The 7,500-nt window shown below is 54.6% G+C and overlaps 3 non-coding genes across 3 annotated transcripts in view; all 3 read left to right on the top strand.

Moving 5' to 3' along the window:
* Positions 1-3,314: 3,314 nt before the first annotated feature.
* Positions 3,315-5,207, top strand: LOC126305300 (small subunit ribosomal RNA). The gene has a single exon (XR_007553368.1). It is a non-coding gene; the product is annotated as a small subunit ribosomal RNA (ribosomal RNA).
* Positions 5,208-5,568: 361 nt separating this feature from the next.
* Positions 5,569-5,723, top strand: LOC126305382 (5.8S ribosomal RNA). Its single transcript, XR_007553443.1, has one exon. It is a non-coding gene; the product is annotated as a 5.8S ribosomal RNA (ribosomal RNA).
* Positions 5,724-5,911: 188 nt separating this feature from the next.
* Positions 5,912-7,500, top strand: part of LOC126305427 (large subunit ribosomal RNA) — a 4,228-nt gene continuing 2,639 nt past the window's right edge. The window contains exon 1 of the ribosomal RNA XR_007553484.1: positions 5,912-7,500. This exon is cut by the window's right edge and continues 2,639 nt beyond it. This is a non-coding gene — a ribosomal RNA (large subunit ribosomal RNA).

The raw sequence follows: 7,500 nt of genomic DNA, 5'->3' as shown, positions 1-7,500 counted from the left end.
TATCGCTTAACCTAACTGTGGCTGTACCACATTATCGCTTAACCTAACTGTGGCTGTACCACATTATCGCTTAACCTAACTGTGGCTGTACCACATTATCGCTTAACCTAACTGTGGCTGTACCACATTATCGCTTAACCTAACTGTGGCTGTACCACATTATCGCTTAACCTAACTGTGGCTGTACCACATTATCGCTTAACCTAACTGTGGCTGTACCACATTATCGCTTAACCTAACTGTGGCTGTACCACATTATCGCTTAACCTAACTGTGGCTGTACCACATTATCGCTTAACCTAACTGTGGCTGTACCACATTATCGCTTAACCTAACTGTGGCTGTACCACATTATCGCTTAACCTAACTGTGGCTGTACCACATTATCGCTTAACCTAACTGTGGCTGTACCACATTATCGCTTAACCTAACTCTGGTTGTACCACATTATCCCTTAACCTAACTCAAGTTGTCCCTTAACCTAACTCAAGTTGTCCCTTAACCTAACTCAAGTTGTCCCTTAACCTAACTCAAGTTGTCCCTTAACCTAACTCAAGTTGTCCCTTAACCTAACTCAAGTTGACCCTTAACCTAACTCAAGTTGTCCCTTAACCTAACTCAAGTTGTCCCTTAACCTAACTCAAGTTGTCCCTTAACCTAACTCAAGTTGTCCCTTAACCTAACTCAAGTTGTCCCTTAACCTAACTCAAGTTGTCCCTTAACCTAACTCAAGTTGTCCCTTAACCTAACTCAAGTTGTCCCTTAACCTAACTCAAGTTGTCCCTTAACCTAACTCAAGTTGTCCCTTAACCTAACTCAAGTTGTCCCTTAACCTAACTCAAGTTGTCCCTTAACCTAACTCAAGTTGTCCCTTAACCTAACTCAATTTGTCCCTTAACCTAACTCAATTTGTCCCTTAACCTAACTCAATTTGTCCCTTAACCTAACTCAATTTGTCCCTTAACCTAACTCAATTTGTCCCTTAACCTAACTCAATTTGTCCCTTAACCTAACCCACGTTGTCCCTTAACCTAACTCAATTTGTCCCTTAACCTAACTCAATTTGTCCCTTAACCTAACTCAATTTGTCCCTTAACCTAACTCAATTTGTCCCTTAACCTAACCCACGTTGTCCCTTAACCTAACTCAATTTGTCCCTTAACCTAACCCACGTTGTCCCTTAACCTAACCCACGTTGTCCCTTAACCTAACCCACGTTGTCCCTTAACCTAACCCACGTTGTCCCTTAACCTAACCCACGTTGTCCCTTAACCTAACCCACGTTGTCCCTTAACCTAACCCACGTTGTCCCTTAACCTAACCCACGTTGTCCCTTAACCTAACCCACGTTGTCCCTTAACCTAACCCACGTTGTCCCTTAACCTAACCCACGTTGTCCCTTAACCTAACCCACGTTGTCCCTTAACCTAACCCACGTTGTCCCTTAACCTAACCCACGTTGTCCCTTAACCTAACCCACGTTGTCCCTTTGCCTAACATAGTTCACTGCTCGGAATCTCTGGTGTCGTTGTTATCCTCATGTAGATGTCTTGCGAGTGTTGCTTACTTTCCACATATTCCCGCTATCCACTGTCAATTGTACTGCAATAGGACTATATCGCCGCCCCCCCCCCCCTCTGTCCCCCTCTTTGTGTCTCTGTCCTCTCAAGCTGGTCGGTCTGGCGTTTGAGTGTTAAATGAGCCTCGCAGCTGTTCAGTTGCATTCAGATGTCGACGCCCTCAGTGTACGTCGTGGTATGGTCTGTGTCCATTGTCCGCTGATGTCGTACGCGTAACCCACACGCTGTACCGATCATCGGTCGTTACGTACAGAGTGAAGTAGTGTGATACGTGTGACCGTACGCTGGCTGTGCCCAACGGTGTCGAATCTCAATTTCCATATGTTGTGCTCGATGCTACTTGTCTCGTCTCCCAATAACAGCTAGGTTGCACTGTGGTACGCCGTAGAGGCGTGTGGGAGGAACGTACGAACGCATTGTATGTCACCCTGGGTCGCTGGGGGTGGTGGTGCGGTGAGTCAGGTCAGGTCAGGTCAGGTCAGGTCAGGTCAGCGTGAGCCGTCTGATGTAGTGACGCGTGTATTCCGACTTTGTCGTATTGCCTCACACAAAGTGCTACCCTGGTGGACCGCGTTCCATATCTGGGACATGCCGCAGATGCCGGTTGACAGTGGATCGCGGAAGGGACATCGCATACGTGCGCGGGCCACCTTCCACGTGTTCTCTTCTGCACATGTCGCAGTGTGTATGTGGTCTGATGTAGCGTGTCGTGACACATGACATCCTGGCATGCAAGAATTGTTGAATTCGCAAATGTAGGTGGACATCTACGTTTACTGCCCAAGATACGCAAATGAACTGGAAATCCGTTGTTGAGCGGTTGTTCACGCTGGAGGTGAATCTGTGATGGCGACGATCGGTACAGCTATTAACCGGTTGTTTCAGCGGTACCCGCCACATCCACACACGTGACTAGGTCCATGTGGGTATGAAGCGATACGCGGCGGTGGCTTGGTGGGACTGTTCCCGGCCGGTGAAGGGGGGCCGCCCGGCGTGTTGGCCGCGCGCTGCGTGGGCGCACGCGCAACAGGCGGCTGGTGGGGGGCGCCGAGTGGCAGGAGCGCCAGCCGACGGGCCCGGCAGGCGGTGCAGCTACGCTGCGGCGCACCCTGCACGCGGCGCCTGGCGGCCAAAGTTGGTTCAGCCGAGCCCGGTGCGAAGCGCGGTGGACATCTGCAGTGTGCTGGTCTGATTGAGGACTGTGTGCGTTGAGGATGCGCCGCCGCCTGGCACTCGGCGCCGCGACGCCGTCTGCTGCTCGGTCGCCCCAGCGGTTCTCGCAGGTGGTTTGTATCGCAGTTGTGCGGACGTGTTGGCGCGTGCGCTGTGCTGGGAGAGTTCGCTTCTGCACCCAAGTGGGGCTTTGCCCTTGTGTGGCGCTGGCGTTGGAGCTGCCGGTCACCATAGGTGGCGCGTGTTGTCTCCCGCCGGCAATGCCACGACAGCACGCTCCCGGGCCTCTGTCGGCAGCGGCAAGCTCAGTTGGGAGCAAGGGTGTTCGCACTAAAACCGTCTACTCGCCTAACTCCGGGCGATTGCGCCTCTCTCGAAACCGACCAAGTACCTAGGACGGCGCTGCGCGCCGCCGGGACCTGAGAGGGTTTCGAGGTGTATCGTGCAGGGGAGCTCGGCCTCCTCCTGTTTGCAGAATAATTGAGCGGACGCTTGCGTGTTCGCGCGGGCCCCCGGGACACACTCCCGGGCGGCCGGCTGCTCAGCTCTAGTTGACGCAGCTCCCTGGTTGATCCTGCCAGTAGTCATATGCTTGTCTCAAAGATTAAGCCATGCATGTCTCAGTACAAGCCGCATTAAGGTGAAACCGCGAATGGCTCATTAAATCAGTTATGGTTCCTTAGATCGTACCCACGTTACTTGGATAACTGTGGTAATTCTAGAGCTAATACATGCAAACAGAGTCCCGACCAGAGATGGAAGGGACGCTTTTATTAGATCAAAACCAATCGGATTGGCTTGTCTGGTCCGTTTGCCTTGGTGACTCTGAATAACTTTGGGCTGATCGCACGGTCCTCGTACCGGCGACGCATCTTTCAAATGTCTGCCTTATCAACTGTCGATGGTAGGTTCTGCGCCTACCATGGTTGTAACGGGTAACGGGGAATCAGGGTTCGATTCCGGAGAGGGAGCCTGAGAAACGGCTACCACATCCAAGGAAGGCAGCAGGCGCGCAAATTACCCACTCCCGGCACGGGGAGGTAGTGACGAAAAATAACGATACGGGACTCATCCGAGGCCCCGTAATCGGAATGAGTACACTTTAAATCCTTTAACGAGTATCTATTGGAGGGCAAGTCTGGTGCCAGCAGCCGCGGTAATTCCAGCTCCAATAGCGTATATTAAAGTTGTTGCGGTTAAAAAGCTCGTAGTTGGATTTGTGTCCCACGCTGTTGGTTCACCGCCCGTCGGTGTTTAACTGGCATGTATCGTGGGACGTCCTGCCGGTGGGGCGAGCCGAAGGGGTGCTTTCGCGTCCCGAGGCGGACCCCGTTTAAATCCTACCAGGGTGCTCTTTGTTGAGTGTCTCGGTGGGCCGGCACGTTTACTTTGAACAAATTAGAGTGCTTAAAGCAGGCAAGCCCGCCTGAATACTGTGTGCATGGAATAATGGAATAGGACCTCGGTTCTATTTTGTTGGTTTTCGGAACCCGAGGTAATGATTAATAGGGACAGGCGGGGGCATTCGTATTGCGACGTTAGAGGTGAAATTCTTGGATCGTCGCAAGACGAACAGAAGCGAAAGCATTTGCCAAGTATGTTTTCATTAATCAAGAACGAAAGTTAGAGGTTCGAAGGCGATCAGATACCGCCCTAGTTCTAACCATAAACGATGCCAGCCAGCGATCCGCCGCAGTTCCTCCGATGACTCGGCGGGCAGCCTCCGGGAAACCAAAGCTTTTGGGTTCCGGGGGAAGTATGGTTGCAAAGCTGAAACTTAAAGGAATTGACGGAAGGGCACCACCAGGAGTGGAGCCTGCGGCTTAATTTGACTCAACACGGGAAACCTCACCAGGCCCGGACACCGGAAGGATTGACAGATTGATAGCTCTTTCTTGATTCGGTGGGTGGTGGTGCATGGCCGTTCTTAGTTGGTGGAGCGATTTGTCTGGTTAATTCCGATAACGAACGAGACTCTAGCCTGCTAACTAGTCGCGTGACATCCTTCGTGCTGTCAGCGATTACTTTTCTTCTTAGAGGGACAGGCGGCTTCTAGCCGCACGAGATTGAGCAATAACAGGTCTGTGATGCCCTTAGATGTTCTGGGCCGCACGCGCGCTACACTGAAGGAATCAGCGTGTCTTCCTAGGCCGAAAGGTCGGGGTAACCCGCTGAACCTCCTTCGTGCTAGGGATTGGGGCTTGCAATTGTTCCCCATGAACGAGGAATTCCCAGTAAGCGCGAGTCATAAGCTCGCGTTGATTACGTCCCTGCCCTTTGTACACACCGCCCGTCGCTACTACCGATTGAATGATTTAGTGAGGTCTTCGGACTGGTACGCGGCATCGACTCTGTCGTTGCCGATGCTACCGGAAAGATGACCAAACTTGATCATTTAGAGGAAGTAAAAGTCGTAACAAGGTTTCCGTAGGTGAACCTGCGGAAGGATCATTACCGACTAGACTGCATGTCTTTCGATGTGCGTGTCGTGTCGCGCAACACGCTACCTGTACGGCAGTGGCCGTGCGCCGCGTGCGGAACCACGCGTGCCTCTCAAAACTAGCGGAAGTGTTGTTGTTGTGTGGTACGAGCGCTGAAGCTCTGGAGCGGCTGGCCTGCGGTACCTGGCGCCTGGCGCCGGTTTTGAATGACGTTCGCCCGAGTGCCTGTCCGCTCCGGTGTGGAGCCGTACGACGCCCATCGGCTGTGAGGCCGTTGGACACAAAAAAATAGTGGAACAGGGGCCGTCAGACGCCTCAGTCCCGCAAATGCTACTGTCTTGAAAGAGACAGTGGGAGACTGAAAAGGAAAAGATCACCCAGGACGGTGGATCACTCGGCTCGTGGGTCGATGAAGAACGCAGCAAATTGCGCGTCGACATGTGAACTGCAGGACACATGAACATCGACGTTTCGAACGCACATTGCGGTCCATGGATTCCGTTCCCGGGCCACGTCTGGCTGAGGGTCGGCTACGTATACTGAAGCGCGCGGCGTTTGTCCCGCTTCGGAGACGTGGGAGTGTCGTGGTCGCCTGTGTGGCCGGCCGCGTCTCCTTAAACGTGCGATGCGCGCCCGTCGCCTGGCGGTTCGCATACCGGTACTTTCTCGGTAGCGTGCACAGCCGGCTGGCGGTGTGGCGTGCGACACCTCGTACAACGACCTCAGAGCAGGCGAGACTACCCGCTGAATTTAAGCATATTACTAAGCGGAGGAAAAGAAACTAACAAGGATTCCCCCAGTAGCGGCGAGCGAACAGGGAAGAGTCCAGCACCGAACCCCGCAGGCTGCCGCCTGTCGTGGCATGTGGTGTTTGGGAGGGTCCACTACCCCGACGCCTCGCGCCGAGCCCAAGTCCAACTTGAATGAGGCCACGGCCCGTAGAGGGTGCCAGGCCCGTAGCGGCCGGTGCGAGCGTCGGCGGGACCTCTCCTTCGAGTCGGGTTGCTTGAGAGTGCAGCTCCAAGTGGGTGGTAAACTCCATCTGAGACTAAATATGACCACGAGACCGATAGCGAACAAGTACCGTGAGGGAAAGTTGAAAAGAACTTTGAAGAGAGAGTTCAAAAGTACGTGAAACCGTTCTGGGGTAAACGTGAGAAGTCCGAAAGGTCGAACGGGTGAGATTCACGCCCATCCGGCCACTGGCCCCCGCCCTCGGCAGATGGGGCCGGCCGCCCGCGCGGAGCAATCCGCGGCGGGGTCGTGTCCGGTTGCCTTTCCACTCGCCGCGGGGTGGGGCCGTTCCGGTGTGCGGTGGGCCGCACTTCTCCCCTAGTAGGACGTCGCGACCCGCTGGGTGCCGGCCTACGGCCCGGGTGCGCAGCCTGTCCTTCCGCGGGCCTCGGTTCGCGTCTGTTGGGCAGAGCCCCGGTGTCCTGGCTGGCTGCTCGGCGGTATATCTGGAGGAGTCGATTCGCCCCTTTGGGCGCTCGGGCTCCCGGCAAGCGCGCGCGGTTCTTCCCGGATGACGGACCTACCTGGCCCGGCCCCGGACCCGCGCCGCTGTTGGCTCGGGATGCTCTCGGGCGGAATAATCGCTCCCGTCAGCGGCGCTTCAGCTTTGGACAATTTCACGACCCGTCTTGAAACACGGACCAAGGAGTCTAACATGTGCGCGAGTCATTGGGCTGTACGAAACCTAAAGGCGTAATGAAAGTGAAGGTCTCGCCTTGCGCGGGCCGAGGGAGGATGGGGCTTCCCCGCCCTTCACGGGGCGGCGGCCTCCGCACTCCCGGGGCGTCTCGTCCTCATTGCGAGGTGAGGCGCACCTAGAGCGTACACGTTGGGACCCGAAAGATGGTGAACTATGCCTGGCCAGGACGAAGTCAGGGGAAACCCTGATGGAGGTCCGTAGCGATTCTGACGTGCAAATCGATCGTCGGAGCTGGGTATAGGGGCGAAAGACTAATCGAACCATCTAGTAGCTGGTTCCCTCCGAAGTTTCCCTCAGGATAGCTGGTGCTCGTACGAGTCTCATCCGGTAAAGCGAATGATTAGAGGCCTTGGGGCCGAAACGACCTCAACCTATTCTCAAACTTTAAATGGGTGAGATCTCCGGCTTGCTTGATATGCTGAAGCCGCGAGCAAACGACTCGGATCGGAGTGCCAAGTGGGCCACTTTTGGTAAGCAGAACTGGCGCTGTGGGATGAACCAAACGCCGAGTTAAGGCGCCCGAATCGACGCTCATGGGAAACCATGAAAGGCGTTGGTTGCTTAAGACAGCAGGACGGTGGCCATGGAAGTC

The sequence above is a fragment of the Schistocerca gregaria genome, unplaced genomic scaffold (assembly GCF_023897955.1).
Source record: "Schistocerca gregaria isolate iqSchGreg1 unplaced genomic scaffold, iqSchGreg1.2 ptg000310l, whole genome shotgun sequence".
Classification (NCBI taxonomy): domain Eukaryota; kingdom Metazoa; phylum Arthropoda; class Insecta; order Orthoptera; family Acrididae; genus Schistocerca; species Schistocerca gregaria.
This window is presented reverse-complemented; position numbering and strand designations above follow the sequence as displayed.